This window comes from Paroedura picta, chromosome 10, assembly GCF_049243985.1.
Source record: "Paroedura picta isolate Pp20150507F chromosome 10, Ppicta_v3.0, whole genome shotgun sequence".
NCBI lineage: Eukaryota > Metazoa > Chordata > Lepidosauria > Squamata > Gekkonidae > Paroedura > Paroedura picta.
In genome coordinates this window covers 71,274,892-71,292,721 of record NC_135378.1, presented here as the reverse complement: position 1 = coordinate 71,292,721, position 17,830 = coordinate 71,274,892, and positions in this window count along the sequence as shown.

The following is a 17,830-nucleotide window of genomic DNA, read 5'->3' as shown; positions in this document are numbered from 1 at the left end:
GGGCGGCCCGGGGGCCCGCACACGCGCGGGCAGCCCCAGCGCAAACGCGTATGCACGGCAGTCCGCGCACGCACGTTTGCGCCGCTGCCATGCCGGCGGCCGCGGCTTCCCCTCCCGGCCCCTCCGGGCCGCGAGCAAATCGGCCGCTAAAGCAGCCGGCAAGCTTCTCACTTCGGGAGGGGAGGGAAGAGAAGCTTGCCGGGCTGCAAGCTAATTGGCCGCTTTGGCGGCCGATTTGCTCGCGGCCTGGCGAGGTTCTCGCTTCGGGGGGGAGGGAAGAAGGAGCCGCGGCCTGGCGCCGAGGCCTTCGGGTTGGGGACCACTGGGCTAAAGCACGAGGTGGTTTCCTGGCACAAAAAGCCACCACTTACAAGGCGATTAATAAAAATAAAAATAAATAAATAAAATAGCCTAGTTTATGAGATTGATATAATGACATAAATAAAATATCACTTAACGTCATTTCACATTTTCACTTCCTTGCGTTCAAGGAAAGTACAGTTGAAACCGTTGTGCTTCAGAGAATGGTAGGTTATGAGAATGGAAGCTGTGTTCTGGGTAATTCCTTTGTCTGTGTGTCAATTTATTTAATCCTTAAATTAAATCCTTAAATCCCCCCACAAAGGGGATGAGCCATCATGCAGGCTCTGCCTGGAATGTGAAGTCCTGCAGTGGTTTGTTTGGTTTTCCTCCGGTATCCTAAAGTCACATGTGCCGGCCAATGAGAGAAAGAGATACCTTTCTCTTAGGATAGCTCTCCGTATTACAATTGGGGAGGGAAAAATCAAACCAATATTATACCAGTGATGGTATCAACCAGCAGATAACAAGGATGTCATTAATTGCAAGCCTAAGGACATGCTGATCTCCACTTTGGAGCTGGGAGGTGAATTTCCTTCAGGCCAGATTAGCCATGGATTCTGCTTTTTTGGGGGGGGGGCATCATCTGGCATGAAGTTGTCACTGTGGGTAGGTGGGTAGTTGTGAACTTTGTGCATTCTGCAGAAGGTTGGACTGGATGACCCTGTGGGTCCTTTCCAACTCTTCTATGATTCTATGATTCATGAATGTGCATGCATCTATAAGCACATGTCTTTGTACATCTGGAAATCCTACCTTCATCAGGGACCACAGCTTAGAGGTAGAGCATCTGCTTGACATACAAGAAGCCCTGGCTATAATTTCTAGCATCTCCAGTTGAAAGGATTAAGTAATTGTGATGGTGTAAGACTTCTGCCTTCGACCCTGGAGAACTGCTGCTGATCAATACTGGCCGAATAGACCAAGAGTCTGACTCAGTATAAGGCTGCTGCTTCCTGTGCTCAGGTGACTGGGATGTTTGGTCCAGGGAAAGACTGGCGTCACTCTCCTGAGCAATTTTAATGTGCAGAACTGCTCTTGAGCATGCTATTGGCCTTTCATAAATACACAGGAGAAGGGGAGTTTTATGTTATTTCTCAGTTCTGATTTTATTCTGATGTAGTCCTGAAGTGACATAGGACAAATAGGTCAATCTCAGTGCCAAAGAAAAGAAGGACAGGCCTTCCGAAGTCAGCATTCATAAATGGTGAGAACATTTTGGTCACTGAAGGTATCCCGCTGAAGGTATCCTGCTGGTCTGAAAGTCAACATTTGCCAACAAAGATACATAAAAGGAAGGCTCCAGTGCGTAATTGCTGAAATAGAATTTACAAATATATTTAATTGGGTTAACCAGGACTGAAAAGAGATACGACTTATTTCTGACCTTTCACGGTTGTTAAATTTTGTTGCTCGAGTAACTGCAGTTCCTGTAAATGGTCAGTACATGTACATATTTATGATAATTTTGACTTTCACATAAAACGTCACAGACCTTACCACCTGCATTTCATGGCCTTTTAACCACACTATTCACAATTTCCCCCACCTTGTACATTCCATTTTGTAGTAAAGGCTTGCATAGCAACACATCTCTTAATGTTTACAGTGTCATGTTGCTTTTGCATCAGCAGACTAACACATCTGTCTCTGGAGTGGGAGGGGGGTGCTTTGCAGAGATTCGAGCTGAAGTTTAGACGTGTGTAATTCTGCTAAGGATTGCCCTGCTGGTTTCCTGCATCTCATTGATGGTACGTGATGTGAATGGCGATCCTGAGACCTTGGAGAGGTGCTGGCCATAAGAGCAGAAAATAGTGACCTGATAGACCAGGAGTAGTCAAACTGTGGCCCTCCAGATGTCCATGGACTACAATCCCCATAATCCCCTGCCAGCGAACGCGAACGCTGGCAGGGGCTCATGGGAATTGTAGTCCATGGACATCTGGAGGGCCGCAGTTTGACTACCCCTGTGATAGACCCCTGGTCTGATTCAGTTTCATAGCTGCCTGTTCTTGATGGGTGACATTTCCTGTTTTGAGCACTAGGGGTCGCCAATGCATTGTTGGAGTATTTTGTAGACCAGTCTCCCAGGTCAGTTCAGTGGCAAATTCAACAATATTAACATTGCTATAAACAGTATAAGAAACCAGATGAACGGCACTTTCCCCATAGATCAGAATGGTTTCTTTGAGGAAAGCAATTTCCTGTCTACAAATTTCTTGGGTATTTTCTCCGCACAAAACATATTTGGCTGCATTACTTCCATAGAGGGTTCTCCCCCCGCCCCACCAATTTTTCAAATTTATTATTTAATTAGTTTAGTGAATTTAAAGGTCCTATAATTCAGGGATTTTTCATAACTGATGCTAATACACCAGAACGTTTCACCTGTGAATGTTTATGTAGATTCAGAAAGGGGGAGAAAGTCATTTAAGACCAAATGCGCGTTCTGTCCCTTGGAAGTGAGCACAGCCAAGGCAAAATGGACCCAGCTCTAGAAACTGCAGGAGATACTCCTGACTTAACTGGTTTAATCTGCAGTTTTATAAACGAAACCAATTATTGATTAAGTGGTGAACATAGGATTGGACACTAACAGGAGAGTTTGTGGCTGCAGCCTGAGGAAGGATGGCAAGGTTTGGGGGAAGGACTTCAGTGGGGTATATGCCATAGAGCAGTGGTAGTCAACCTGTGGTCCTCCAGATGTCCATGGACTACAATTCCCATGAGCAAACGCTGCCAGGGGCTCATGGGAATTGTAGTCCATGGACATCTGGAGGACCACAGGTTGACTACCCCTGCCATAGGGGCCAGTTTTCCCCCAGGTGAACTGATCTATATCACCTGGACAAAAGTACTTTATTGTTCCTGCCAAAGGGGCCAGTTTTCCCCCAGGTGAACTGATCTATATCACCTGGACAAAAGTACTTTATTGTTCCTGTTCTATGTGAACTGCCCTGAGCCTTTGGGGAGGGCGGAATACATAAAGATAATAAATACATAAATAAATAGTGGGAGACCTCCAGCCACAACCTGGAGATTGGCAGCCTAAGTTAGGGTGAGTTTTAATGGAGGGGGCTGAACGTTAAGTGTACTGCACACTATTTATTTTGAGATTTTTAGGCTACCCCTCTCCAAAGAAGTCTTGGGGCGGCTTACATCCGTCTCTAAAACAGACTGAATATAAATTTATATAAAATAGAGAAACATACTAAAAACCAGTTTCCATAATGACTAGTGCAATGGCTTCATTTCCCCAAATATCCTAATTAGCCAAGCAAACAAATTGTGATGCTCTACTGGGTGTCCTAGCTGGAGATGGGGGCCAGCAATCTGGGCAGGAATCCAGAGGTGGGGTTAGCAGGGGGCCCAAGAAGATGTTGGAGATGCAGATGTGGGTCTTGGCCCAGTGCCTGGTGGAAGAGTGCTCTTTTGCAGGCCCTTCAAAACTTTCTATTTTCTTCCTACTCTGGTTCTGGACATTAGAGACTACCACTCTATCCTAAAACCCATGACAGTTCTTGCTTCTTAAAAGTGAGAGATCTCACATTTCTTCCGCCAAGATCTCCAAAAGACATTGGAAAAGTTGTTAGCTAATGTACTCATTTCCTTTAAGTGTAATCAGCCAAGTCATCCATGAAGATGACTCTCCACTCATCAACTAAAAATATTTCATCAGTTAACAGCTCAAGTAAATATCAGTCTAGACAGCTGACTGTGAAGGCCCTGTGTGAAAGTGGAAAGCAAGTTAATTGGCAAAAGCCAAAGGTGCAAGTGAATTATTCTGATTATACACAAAACTAGTTTCAAAGCCCGTTCCTAGGTGGGGTGGGTGGGGATCAAGTGGGGTGGGTGGGGGCTGGGCAGCTCATTAGCAGGGCCGGGACAGAGCTCCTTAGCAGGCAGTCAGCAGGCCAGGAGGCCCTCGTGAGCAGGCCTAGCCTAGTAGGTCAAGAGCCCCTCGTTAGCAAACCCTCAACCACAACCCTTTGCCCAGGGCCCTCTCCCCTTACTTGCTTCAGGCACTGAGGTGCATCTGACAGCAAAGAGGCTAGAATCCAGGGACGGAAGGTAGGAGCTGCAGGGGCAGGGCCAATCAGGGTGCAGCCAGATTGGCCCTATTCCAACTTGGACAGCTGGACACATCCCACCCCCCCAGGCTGTTTCACAAATATATAGAGGAACCATGGATAAGGATAAATGGGCCCTGGCCTAGAGTAGGGAGTGTTTTCTGACTGCCCGTGTGCTGGTCTCTGCCCCATTTCCCACTCGGGCTCCTCACCATGACAGCATCTTGGCTTAGAAAAAATATTACTGCACCATGTCTGAGGCCTTTTTAAAATGAGATTAATCTCCTGGGTCATTTCAGCCTAGCCCAGACAAAATGAGTTCAATAACTCTGGGAAGAACAAACTCCCAAGTCCTTCAGACTGCTTTTCCTGTCCTCCCATGGTTATTGAATAGAACAATTAGAAGTGCATTGTACCGGCATGCCCCAGTTGAATGAAACTGTTCAAATCAGGCTGCCACCTTCCAGGGGGTGGCTGGAGATCTCCCAGGATTATAATGGCTCTGCAGGCAATAGAGATCCATTCACCTGAACAAAATGGTCTCTTTGGAACGTGGGCTTCATGGTATTTTAACCTGTTGGAGGCCCTCCCCTCCCCAAACCCTATCCTTCTCTGGCTCTACCCCCAAAATCTCCTGGTGCTTCTCTACCCAGGTCCCAGAGCTTTCAACCCTAAGTTCAGTGACCAAGTCATTGGCTGAATTCCTCATACCAGCCAGTAACTGATGCCAATAACACAAGTGGAGACTGGCTCTCCCTGGCCTTTGCCCCCTCTCTAACCATCTACTTACTTTTCCTAGTGTGCTTGGAGTTGAATTGTTTGGACATGCCTAGGATAAAGGTTGCTCTAAAAACACACCTCCGTGGAACCTATCAGCTTGTTTAGAGGTGCACACAATCTTCTTATGTTTTCCTTATTGTGTCAGTAGGAACATCAGCAAGTACAATGGAAATATTCGGTTAATGGCTAAGTGACCCAGTGAGATCAAAGCAATTGAATCCTTAGCAGACTATGAAACCATCAAATCCTGATGTAGCTAGCAGTGTCACCTGGTCTACCAAGGGCAACATGAAAAGCGGTTTCATCCAAATTGTTTTTCATTTGTCTCATTAGATCCGAGTCCGGGAGCCCTTTAGAGACCCAACAAAGATTTCCAAGATGCAAGCTTTTGAGCTCCTTCTAATGAAGCTTCCTTCCTTAGACACCTTTATGTCTGCCAAAGGCAATTCTGGCTCTCAAATGCTTACAACCCTGAACATCCTGTTGGTCTACTAGACTCAAATCTAATGGTTCTACTACAGACCAATATTCCTACCCTCTGAAACTATTTCTCATTCATTTCTTTTCCAATCAAGAAATTCTGTTTCCCATCAATATAGATATGCAAAGGCAGAAATTTGCTACATGTTCTTCGAAGGTTCGTTGCTTTGCTGTGCATTTCTTTTTGAATATTTGATAATACACAGTAATGAAGTGAGAAGCATTCTAGGTTTTCCATGCAAGTAGTCTTGATTGGGTAGCCTTGTCAACAGTGACCCCTTCGGGCTGTATTTAGAACTACAAATCTATGTTGGGTGAACTCACAAGCTGTGATGTCGGTAGGTTAATAACAGCTGATTGGGAAGTTTGAATTTAGTTCTTACCCTTTTACCTAAAACTGCACAATCCAAGTTGTTTGTCTATTGGTGGTTGACACTGATATTAGGCAGTGGAGATTTTTAAAGAGATATATGCATCAAATAGTAGTAAATGAGGGACAATAATTGTTTTCCCTGGGAAAGGTGCCAGATTCCACATTATATTGGAAAAAGATAACTGGATTGCCTAATAAGCTTTGTGTGCAGGGGAGTGGGGAATTTGGATCAAGGCTGCAGTGCTGGGCAAATAAAATGTTCATGCTACCGCCTGAGCATTTTGCCAATAGAGTCCATCCCTCCCCGTGCAATTAGCTGGACAGAGGAAAAAGAATATTTTCTTTCCCTTCTAGGGTGAATGGCAGTTAGGAGGAGGCTGTGTTTTCCATCTTGAAAATGGCAAATAGCTCTCTGTCCTATCACCACTGTGATTCTGATCCATATTCCCCACACCCCAAGCTTTGGGGTTTAATTCTAGAACTCTAATACTTAATTGGGAATTTAGTTCCAGGTCAGGGATCTAGTTACTTTGCCGAATGTTTCTGAAATATGAGATACTTTCCCCAAAAAAATTGCGATGAAAGAGATTTGTCTCTGCATATCTTCTGATGTATCCTTTTCGATCACTGCCATGCCTTTGCCAGTGCTGGGCCGCAGGAAGCTGGCCATGCTCGTTGGTAAGGTGGACGTCTTGCTGGGAGGGGAGGGAGATTTCCAACTTTCATTGGGGTCAGCTGACCCTTGCGGGCTTGGTTGAGAGCTTAGTAGTTAAACTGGATTCAGCATTGTTGCTGCAGAAGCAAATTAATGCAGCTGCAACCCCCCATGCTTTCTACCAACATAGTCAAGTCCACAAGGTGGCCTCATACCATGTCATGGTCCATCTGGCCACCTGGATTCACACCATGGTCACACCAAGACAAGGCTATGGCAATGCACTCTACATAGTTATCCCATTTGAAGTCAACTTGGAGACTCCAGTTGGTGTAGAATGCCACAGGTTGGTTCTTATCAGTAGTAATGCATACTCCGCAATCATTCCATTAGCTGCCCATTGCAGATATTAGCTGTCACATTGAAGTCCTTCATGGCCTTAGTCCCTCATATCTGCCAGATGGTCCATACTCTGCCACAGCTATTTTGCTCATCTCAGCCACCCTACAAATGGGCAACATTCATTCATTCATTCATTCATTCATTCATTCATTCATTCATTCATTCATTCATTCATTCATTCATTCATTCATTCATTCATTGTCATTGACCAGCATCAGAACATAGGTAAATCTGCAGTTACATTAATTTAACAACCAAATCACTCAACATCAACCAAGGAGTTCTGCACTCTAACTTCACCACTGTATAAGAAATTGAATTACCGTTATTATCTTCATCTGCAAGTAAGATGTTAACTAAAAGATCACCAGCATATCTAGAAAACTGCAGTAACAAAGGTGAAATTAGACTACTTCTGCTATCCCGGTAAAAAGCACAATGCAGTCGAATATGAGTAATCGATTCAGTTGCACCCAGACTGCAAGGGCACCATTGATCCTTCACAGGCACGTGCTGAAATCTTCCCTTAAGCAGTGCTGATCGAAATGCATTGGAAAAAAAACTATTGGAATTTAGCAAGGGTGATATGCATTAAGTATGAAGTGGTAGAAAATCCCCCCCACCCCCAAGACCCTATACGGGTAGCTCAGTGTCCCTAAGTAGTTGATAAACCAGTTGTTTTGCTCACCCATATCCCATTTCTAGTCATTGTCCAGGAGCTAATCCTATTTTGAGAAGTTGGTTCATTATCTCTGTGTACCAGGTGGGTTGTGGGTTAACTGATAGGATGGAAGGAATAAGGCCTGCAGGTTGAATGTGAGGTCTCAGCCAGTAGTTAATTATTACTACTCATGCCCTAGTCTCTACTTTTAATAACAGATATCTAGAAACAATATACTATTTATTTATTTATTTGGATTTTTATACCGCCCTTTCCTACGGCTCTGGGCAGTTAACATGGAACATGGCACATTATTATAGTGAACATTATAACAACCTATAACGTTGCACAAAATTACATAGAACATTACAACAATCTATCAGGTAACAATCACAACGCAACATGAATAACAACACAGACATATCCATGGGGAAATCAAATTGTTCAGTCATGGAAGGGGCGTCTGAGGGGGGTGGGGAGACCAGCAGATGTTCTGAGTCGGTCGGCCTCAAGCGAATGCCTGGTGGAGGAGCTCCCTCTTGCAGGCCCTGCGGAACTGTGGAAGTTCGGACAGGGCTCTGATCTCCTCAGGGAGCTCGTTCCACCAGGTGGGGGCCAATACCGAGAAGGCTCTGGCCCTTATTGAGGTCTGATGCGCTTCTCTGGGGCCAGGGATCCGCAGCCAGTTGGAGGTGGTGGACCGTAAGGCTCTTTTGGGGCTATAGGCAGGGTGGCAGTCACTGGGGACTTTTATACAGACGTTTTGTAAACCGCCGTGAGCTCTTGGGAGCGGCGGGTAAGAAATCTAAAAATAAATAAATAAATAGATGCTGCAGTGACCTTCTTTGTAGAATATGCTAATGAGGCTTCCGGGTGCTATTGACTTGGTATACATGAGGAATGCAGGGTCAGATCTCTGGGTCTATTAAAGTCCATGTTATCTACTCTGACTGGCAGCCCCTCTCCATGGCATCAGGCCGAAATCTTTCACCTCACCTACAGCCTGGGACTTTTAACTGGCAATGATGAGGCTTGAACCTGGGACCTTCAGCATGCAACAGAGAAGCTCCACCTCCAAGGACCGTTCTGGAATCCACAAGTGTGGGCATAGGTGGTTGTCTATTATATTTGCATGCAGTTTGGAAAAGTGCTGTGATGAGCTATTGTGCAGAACTTCGGCTGAAGGAGATGATTATACTATCAAATTTACAGGGAGATTCCCATGTGCACTCAATGTTTCACAACCGGATATGTGAACGGACTGTACTGAATAGCATTTTGATTGGGACGATAGAAAATACATTCTTGGATTGATGAGGCTGTAGTCATTGAGCGATGAACATGGATGTGTTCAGTCCTCTCTAGGGGGAAAAAATGTATTTGTTCCATTCCGCCCCCCCCCCCCCGTCTGATCTAATGTCAGTTATAGAGGCTAATTAAAACGTGGAATTTGCTACCAGATGATGTCGTGATGGACACAGAAATAAATAGGGCATTTCCGCACATTAGTAAAGATAGCGTCATGCCTGCAGAATGGCAAATGTTATATCGCGCCCCTCTAGGCTCACCTTTTTGCTGTCTTGCCTTTATCTGCCTTCTTTTTGCACGTCTTACCCTCCTTACCTGCTGCTGGAAGAGGCAGAAGAGAGCAACGTGCCTCATACGTGTCATGCTTCTACCTGTCAATCAATTCAGGCAACCAATCCCCTTCCTCCATATTCTGATGCAATTTAAAGGTCCCGCTAATTTTTAAAAATCTTACTTCTTGGTTGTAATGCCTATGCACATAATCATAGATGCATAGTGCTTTTGAATGCCACTCCTTATGGGATAATGAGTAGGCTTGTGCACAAAGGTCCTGATTCAGCCACCTCGGCTTCAGTGCCCATGAAAGTCAATGGTGCCATAGACTATAATAGGAATTTCAGCATTCCTGCCTTTTCCAGAGCCTGGGGCGTGGGGGTTGAGGGTACAGCCTTCAAACTTTCAGGGTAGCTCTGGGAGGCTCTTCCCTGACTCCCCTCCAGATTTCAAAATGAGTGGTCCAAAGGGTCCACTTCTAGGTGCTCCCAAAGAGGGTGCAGCCATCCCTCCATTCCATCCAATGGAGATGTAATGGAGCAGATGGGTGTTAATGGTCTTAGACAAAGGAGTTAATGGGTCTACAAAGTTAATGGGTCTACATCATGTCTCAATAGGTCTAGCTCTTGAGTTTGGGGAAGAGATTTCCCCTGGCAGAGGGGCCAAGTGTAAGTCATATGTGTAAGACAAAGAATTTTAGCCAGGCCATTGAATCAGCAATACAGTGGGATGGGGGAGAAGGAGGGGTCAGGCGATCCCTGTGATTCCCAACCTATAGTGAAGGACAAGCTGAAGAGGGGGGTCCAAGATGGAGCTATTCCCTGCAGTGTCTTGTCAGACTTTTTACAGGGTCTGGCTTTGGCACAAGCCTAGACTATTGAGCAGTACAGCTGGTTGTGAAAAGATAGTGTGCCAGCATGTGAGGCAGGGGTCCTGCTGTATTCAACAAATGATTTAAAGCATTCGCTGGCAGGGGCTCCTGGGAATTGTAGTCCATGGACATCTGGAGGGCCGCAGTTTGACTACCCCTGATTTAAAGCATAGGGAGATTTTTTTTAAAAAAATGTATCTATAGGCTTTTAATAGGCTGAGAATGTTGGTCTAGAACAGGGATGACCATACTGTGGCTCTCCAGATGGCCATGGACTAAAATTCCCAGGAGCCCCTGCCAGCATTCACTGGCAGGGGCTCCTGGGAATTGTAGTCCAATGGACATCTGGAGGGCCGCAGTTTGACTACCCCTGATTTAAAGCAAAGGAAGATTTTTTAAAAAAATGTATCTATAGGCTTTTAATAGGCTGAGAATGTTGGTCTAGAACAGGGGTGACCATACTGTGGCTCTCCAGATGGCCATGGACTACAACTACCATGAGGCCCTACTGGCAGGGACTCATGATAATTGTAGTTCATGGATGTCTGGAGAGCCACAGTTTGGCCACCTCTGGTCTAGACGTTTTAAAACAAATGCGTTTAAAATAAATTACTTTGGCTCCTGTTTGTATATTTCACCATTTCTCAGCCCATTTGTCATTATTCCCTCTGTTTTCTGATAATTTAATCAAATTATTCAAAAGAACTATTTTAATACTATTAGAAGAAATGCTGCTTTGACTTAAAACTTGCCAGACCATTTTGGATGCCAGTCTTTTCAGTGGGGGAAATGGGTTACCAATGAGAGCGAACTCACTGTAACAGCCTTGGAAGAGTTTCCCAAGTTGAATACTCAGTACTTTGAAAAATGGAACAACCGTCTCTAGATTATTTTTCCATTTTTTAACTTGTAACATTGTTAACATTGTAAAAAAAAAAAAGAAAAAAGCTAGATGAGGTAGATATGAGTCACCCAATGCAATACTCCTTCATTCGGTTGAACTTCACAAACTGTTCCACAGAGTAAGATGAAAAGATGAAAAATTGTGACTCCTGCCCCTTCTCTTTTAACCAGGTTCAGTTTGCTCTACCACTGTAAGAGTCATTTTGGATCAAATCAGGGACTGATCTCATATGCGCTTCAGCTGAAGCGGCCAGCGCTGTGCCGTGGGGGGGAGGGGCGCCGCCGGGTTGCGTTCAACTCTATATGGCACCCTGTTTTCAGCAGGAAATAGCTAGAGGCTTCTGGGAAGCCTACAAGCAGGGCATGAGAGCAAGAGACCTACCCTTTTCTCTCTCTCCCTGGTAATGGTGGAAAATACCATCAAGTTGCACCTGGCTTAGGGTTACCTCGTAGGGTTTTCAAGGCTAAAGACATTCAGAGGCAGGTTTGCCGTTGTCTGCTTCTGTGTAGCTACTCAGGACTTCCTTGGTGGTCTTCCATCTCCCATCAACCCAGCTGAACTTCCAAGATCAAATGAGATCAGGCTAACCAGGCTAACCACCCAGGTGAGGGCCTCTCTGTCTTTAGGACCTTGTATTCAAAGGGCTATTGTATTGTGTTCACCTTGCAGGTTTCCTCAGCACATACTTTCTTGAACCTGATTTGGTACCATCTTTCAGGGAAGAATGTAGTCCAAGTATTTTAGAGCAGGGGTGGTCAACCTGTGGTCCTCCAGATGTTCGTGGACTACAATTCCCATGAGTCCCTGCCAGCAAACTCTGGCAGGGCTCATGGGACTTGTAGTCCAAGGACATCTGGAGGACCACAAGTTGACTACCCCGGTTTTAGAGGGCTCCACTCACATCTGCACCATTTCTTCAGGCCCATAGGAGGCTTATTTGACACAGCAAATGAGTAGGGTTTTGTTTAGATTAAAACTTTTAGGATTTTAATGTTTTTATTGTATGAGATTGGAGTAATGGCTAGGAGGGGTGGCTGGGTTTGATTCCCTGCTCCCCCACATGCAACGGGCTGGTTGACCTTGGGCTCGCCACAGCACTGATAAAGCTGTTCTGACTGAGCAGTAATATCAGGACTCTCCCAGCCTCACCTACTTCACAGGATGTCTGTTGTGGGGAGAGGAATGGGAAGGCGATTATAAATCTGCTGGGAGACTCCGACGGGTAGTGAAAAGTGACATACAAGAATCTCCTCCTCTTTCATTGTAAGCTACTCTGGGACCTTATCAAAGAAGGGCAGCTCAGAAATCCAAGAAATAACGTCAACTCTTCTTTAAATCTATATATGTAATTCAAAGATTGGCTGCACAGTGCCAATCAAAAGATCTGCCCTATAGGGCCAGGTACAGAAGAGGGAGAGTTGTATAAATGTAGAGGGAAACCCAGGTTTGCAGAGCCGTTCACTTGTGTTTTTTAATGAGGGGGATAATAAAATTATTTTTAAAAAAACATAACTTCATAAAATCTTGGCAGTTGTTTTAGATGACCAAGGCGATTGCAGACATAATCAGTACACGAGGACACGATCCATCCAACGTTAAGCACTCTAAATTCCCATTGATTTCAACCAGAGAGTTAAGCTGGTCCATAAAAGCTCCTACACTGAAATCAATTGGGCTGAAAAGCACCTAACTAGGACTGGACTGTGTTCTAAATAAGTAATATGCAAGGATGGTTTTTAAGAACTGACGGTTGTTGGGAGCAAGACTGGCACACAAATACCTGCAAGCCAACAAAATGAAGACTCCCCACATCTTCTCTGCAAAGTTAATGCAGAACATTTTGCCAGTGTCAGACGTATTCTGAAGCTGCCAGTGATGCTAATGAACGAAGCATTGACTATATGTCTGAATCTTGTCAATGCCCAACACTCTGATTACTCCAGGAACGCTTTCAGTGATCTACTGAGAAATGCCACACGAAGAATAGAATGTCTTCTTAAACACAACACCAGATACTTAGAAAACATTCTGTGTGTGGCTTTGTAAATTGCTGGGCCCGCCTGCAGAGCTATTAGCAAGGGTGTAATGTCTGTATGCTTGGAATCGAACTTCTAATCGGGGAACATCAAGTGGCGTTTGAGCAAAAAGCTTCACTGTCATTGATTTGGGCATATGGACCGCGTCATCACTTCCTCTCTGTGTGTTCAATAACAAAGAAGAAAGAGAGTTAGTCGAGGGGCTTCCCTCCCTCCTTCAGCCCCTGTAACAGCAACGAGTGAAGTCTAGTTCTCACAAATAGAGGATAAAGTGTCTGGTGGACTACAATGCTTATTAATACCCTGCGCTAATCTCCAATAGCACCTCGAATAGCCCAGCTTCATCCATCTTTGTCTGAACAAAGGAACTAAGCAGGGCCAGCCTCAGGCAGTACTAGGATGGAAGACCTCCAAGAAAGACTCAGATTGCTATTCAGAGCTCGTCTCCTGTCTTGAGACGAGCCCAGTGGTTGGGATCACCACAAGTTGGTTGTGACTTGATGGCACATTCTTCTTCTTGCTCTCCAGCGGGGACCAAAAGTGGCTCACTGTCTTGTTCTCTCGTCCTCCATTTTGTCTTCACAGCACTAGGTAGATCAGCTTGAATGGCTCAAGGTACAGAAAGCTTCCAAGGTAGAATAGCAATTTGAGCCTCGGTCTCCAAGATCCTAGTCTGATCCTCTAACCATCATACACCACTTGCTGTCAGATGAGAGTTTATAGGACTGTATGCTCTTGCACAGAATAGAATTCCATGCAGGTAGAAAACTAGAGTTTCTACCAACTCTTTGTTTTAGGTTTTTCTTCGCACCAAAATGGCTCCCAGGAATTTTGACACTATATCGGTTGTCTGTTGGCATTCTTCCCGGCATCTATGGTTACAGCTTTACCAGACCTTGCAAAATGGGCATATTTTTACATCTTTGCAGAAAGTTACAGCCCAGCCCACCTTTGAGCCCCTTCTCCAAGACTTCTTTGGTAATTGAATAGTTGGAAGGACAGAGAATGCCCCTTCCCCCCAGGATAGAAAACAAGGGATTCCTTTTGTAAAATATTGGCTTTCCAAGATCAATGTCTACCATTATTTTGATCATATGGGATTGGTTTGTGCTTATAGATATGTGTTAAGCACACAACGGTAGGATTTTCCTTGTTCCTATTCTCCGTGATCACTTTTCTTCTAACTGCAAAGTTAAATGTGGTTGGCCTTATTGCCATTGTTCTGGGTACTACTTAATATTGCCTAATGCAAAACCTTGGCTAGGGTTTGGGAGGAGGTAAAGGTAAAGGTATCCCCTGTGCAAGCACCAGGTCATGTCTGATCCTTGGGGTGACGCTCTCTAGTGTTTTCATGGCAGAATGGTTTGCCATTCCCTTCCCCAGTCATTACCGTTGACTGGGAGGAGATAAGGATTTGCTAATAAAGAAATCTCTGCATCCTCTCCAAAAACAACTCTTAGGATACTTTGGATGAAGACATGACCATTAATGTGGTATAAAAAATAAACATTATTTAGATCTGTGCCCCCTCCAGGCCAAAGCATAATAATACACAACTAAAGCTTGCAAATCCGCTGAATCTAATTTCGTTATTAACTCAATAGTGCTTTTAAGATCTTTCACAGTTTGAGGAACAATCTTGAAAGCTGTTGCCAAAACAATTACTATGTATGTTGAGTCTCTCTCTTACTCTCTCTCTTTCTTCAGTTGCCCTTCTCATGCAAAATTTAGCAGTAGAGTGTTACAGATTGCTCCCATGTTATATCCACGTAGCTAGTCTTTGCATCTTTGCATACATATTTTTGTGCAGTGGAGAAGCAGCGAAGGGTTGTGACAATTTATCATAGACCAGTTGCTGAATCTCACACCTCTCAGCACTTAACTGTGCCTGGTGATAAATGGGATTGTTTACTACTTTCCTCTTTGGTCTCACGGGAGATAGTGAGAGGGTTTTCTGCCAGCATTTCAGAAGGATTTGGCTTAATCCCAGAGAGAGAGAAGAGAGAGAGAGAGAGAGAGAGAGAGAGAGAGAGAGAGAGAGAGAGGTCTCTCTGTTTACATACTATATAACCCTTATGTATTTTTGGATTTTAATCAGTCTCTCAAATAGATTTACTTCTCTTAAGTAAACATCAAATTGATGCAGAGGCAAGGCTTATTAAAGCCTCATTTTGTGGGTACAAGCCATGCAAATGGAGCATTTAAAATGAGATATAAATAGTCCTTAAAATATTGTTTCCATCCGGCAGGTACCTATTTATAGCTTTATTACTTGGACAATTAAAAAAAAATCCTAATTTTATGAATACAGATCTCCTCCCAAAAATATACACCCTATGCAGCCCTTTGCCATAAAGAACACCCTAGAAGTCATCTTTAGACATATGGAGGTTAAAAAAAAAAGCTATCATCATTTTTCACACATGCAATTCTTTCCAAATGATGGGATGATGTATAGAATAGACATTCTGGCCGTTGCTTGTTTCTACTCAACCATATTATTTCCCCCCTTCCTTTCCTTGCTCAAAGCCCTTGAGCATGACCATTTTTGATGTTTTCTTGCGGGTGGGTATTTGGGCACGTGCCAATAGGTGTCAGGCAAGGGAGGATAATGGCTGATATCACAAATTTCAAATGAGGCCTTGAGTTCTTCCTGAATTACAACTGATTTCCAGACTACAAAAAATCAGTTCCCGTGCAGGACCCACGATCCCCAGTCAAAGGGAATCCCCTCTTCTGCCTTTCATCAGGAGAAAAATCTTCTAATGAACCAGTGGTCTGATCCACTGCAAAAAACTTCATATGTCTGATGCTTGCTTGAACCAGCATCTTCTGGTGTTGGTGTCATTTTTTCCAATTTGACATGTCTTCCTTAGAGGGTACCACAAATATGCAATGAACTCTCTGTTTAGATCACAGATTGCAAGGAGCAACTGGGGAATATCTGGAAAACGTTATTCCTTATCAAATGCTTAAAATTTATCTGTATTGTGATTGCAAGATATTACGCACGAGCATTCTCGTGTTGCATTCCCCAAAAATTTCCTACATCCTGAAATATATGTTATCAATGATCTGCAAAATAAGTGTTTCAGTTCTGCTGGGTGAGGCATAGAATCATAGAGTTGGAAGGGGCCATGAAGGCCATCTAGTCCGGCCCCCTGCTCAATGCAGAATCAGCCTAAAGCATCCAGGATAAGTATCTGTCCAGCTGCTGCTTAAAGACTGCCAGTGAGGGGGGAGTTTACCCCCTTCACTGCTGAACTACTCTGACTGTGAATCTCCCCCCCCAATATCTAGCCAATATCATTCTATACATAGTTTAAATCCATTACTGTGGGTCATATCCTCTACTGCCAACAGGGACCTTTCCCTGCCATCCTCCAAGCCTTTCAAATACTTAATGGCAGCAATCATGTTCCCTCTCAGCCTCCTCTTCTCCAAGCTGAACATGGTTTGTCTTTCAAGTGTAGACTTGCCCCTTTGGACTTGCCCCTGATCCTACTTAGCTTCTGAGATCTGACAAGCTCAGGTTAGCCTGGGTCCTCTGGATAAGGGCTGTTCCAACAGGCTTGACTTTGAATGATATGCAGTAACCTGCTGGTGACAACTCCAAAGTCATACAATCCAAGCAAGCAATTGGCATTAACTATGGTTGCCCAGGCACTTGCAAATCCAAACAATCTTAGATGCAAAACTGCTTGCAGTGCCGTTGGTTTTACATTGTGAACAAATCATCCACGTGAGCCAACTGGGTGGTCACCTCTAGAGAAAACCGGCATCATCACAAGCAAAGTAAATTTGATTTTTCAGATGTCTGTTGGTGCACATTACACCCTCTTGAGGAAACATGGACAGCTATACGGATTTTGTTTACAGACCACAACCCGGCTTTGTTCAAATCAATAGGAAGGCCAACCAGTGGGATTCAGTGGGATGTGAGCTGCATCTTTAACAAAGAAAAACAGCTTCTCAAACCAGTTCCCCTTGGGGAGATCATTTTCCTTTGAACGCAGTGCAGAAAGTCAAAAACAGCACTGGATAGCCAACTGTAACACTTCTTTGAGAACAGATCAAAGGTTATCGTGGCGATTTAGTCAGGTGAGACCTACACTAATTCCTGTTAGCAGGCATCTCAAACTTGTACTCTGTTTCCTTGAAAAACATATCCATTTTATTGAAATATGTTGCTTCCAGGACAGAATAGGGCCATATAAATTGGCCTGAACCCCCACAAACACCTTGTTAGAATTGCACTGCAGCACCCGTGTAACTGTTTTTACTGTCTTCACGCTCAGCCGCACACCAAACTTTGCTTCAGTATTCCTTTTGAATTTTTATAAGGTTAAAACCTGTACATTGTCTTTATGACTGCTGTCTTGGGGGGCCTCCATATGCAGCCAGCTGGGTGACCTTGGGCCAGTCACAGAGCTCTCTCAGTCCCACCTACCTCACAGGGTGTTTGTGGTTGGGAGAGGAAGGGAAGCAGAATGCAAGATGTTTTGAGACTCCTTCAGGTAGTAAAAAGCGGGGTACAAAAAACCAGATTCAAGTGGAATTGCTACCATGCATGATTAAGCTGGGCAAGCTTGCTGGGGCAGTCAAAAGCCCAAGTGCTGCGCAGCTCAGGTTGCTACCAGCTCTCTGGGAACTTTCA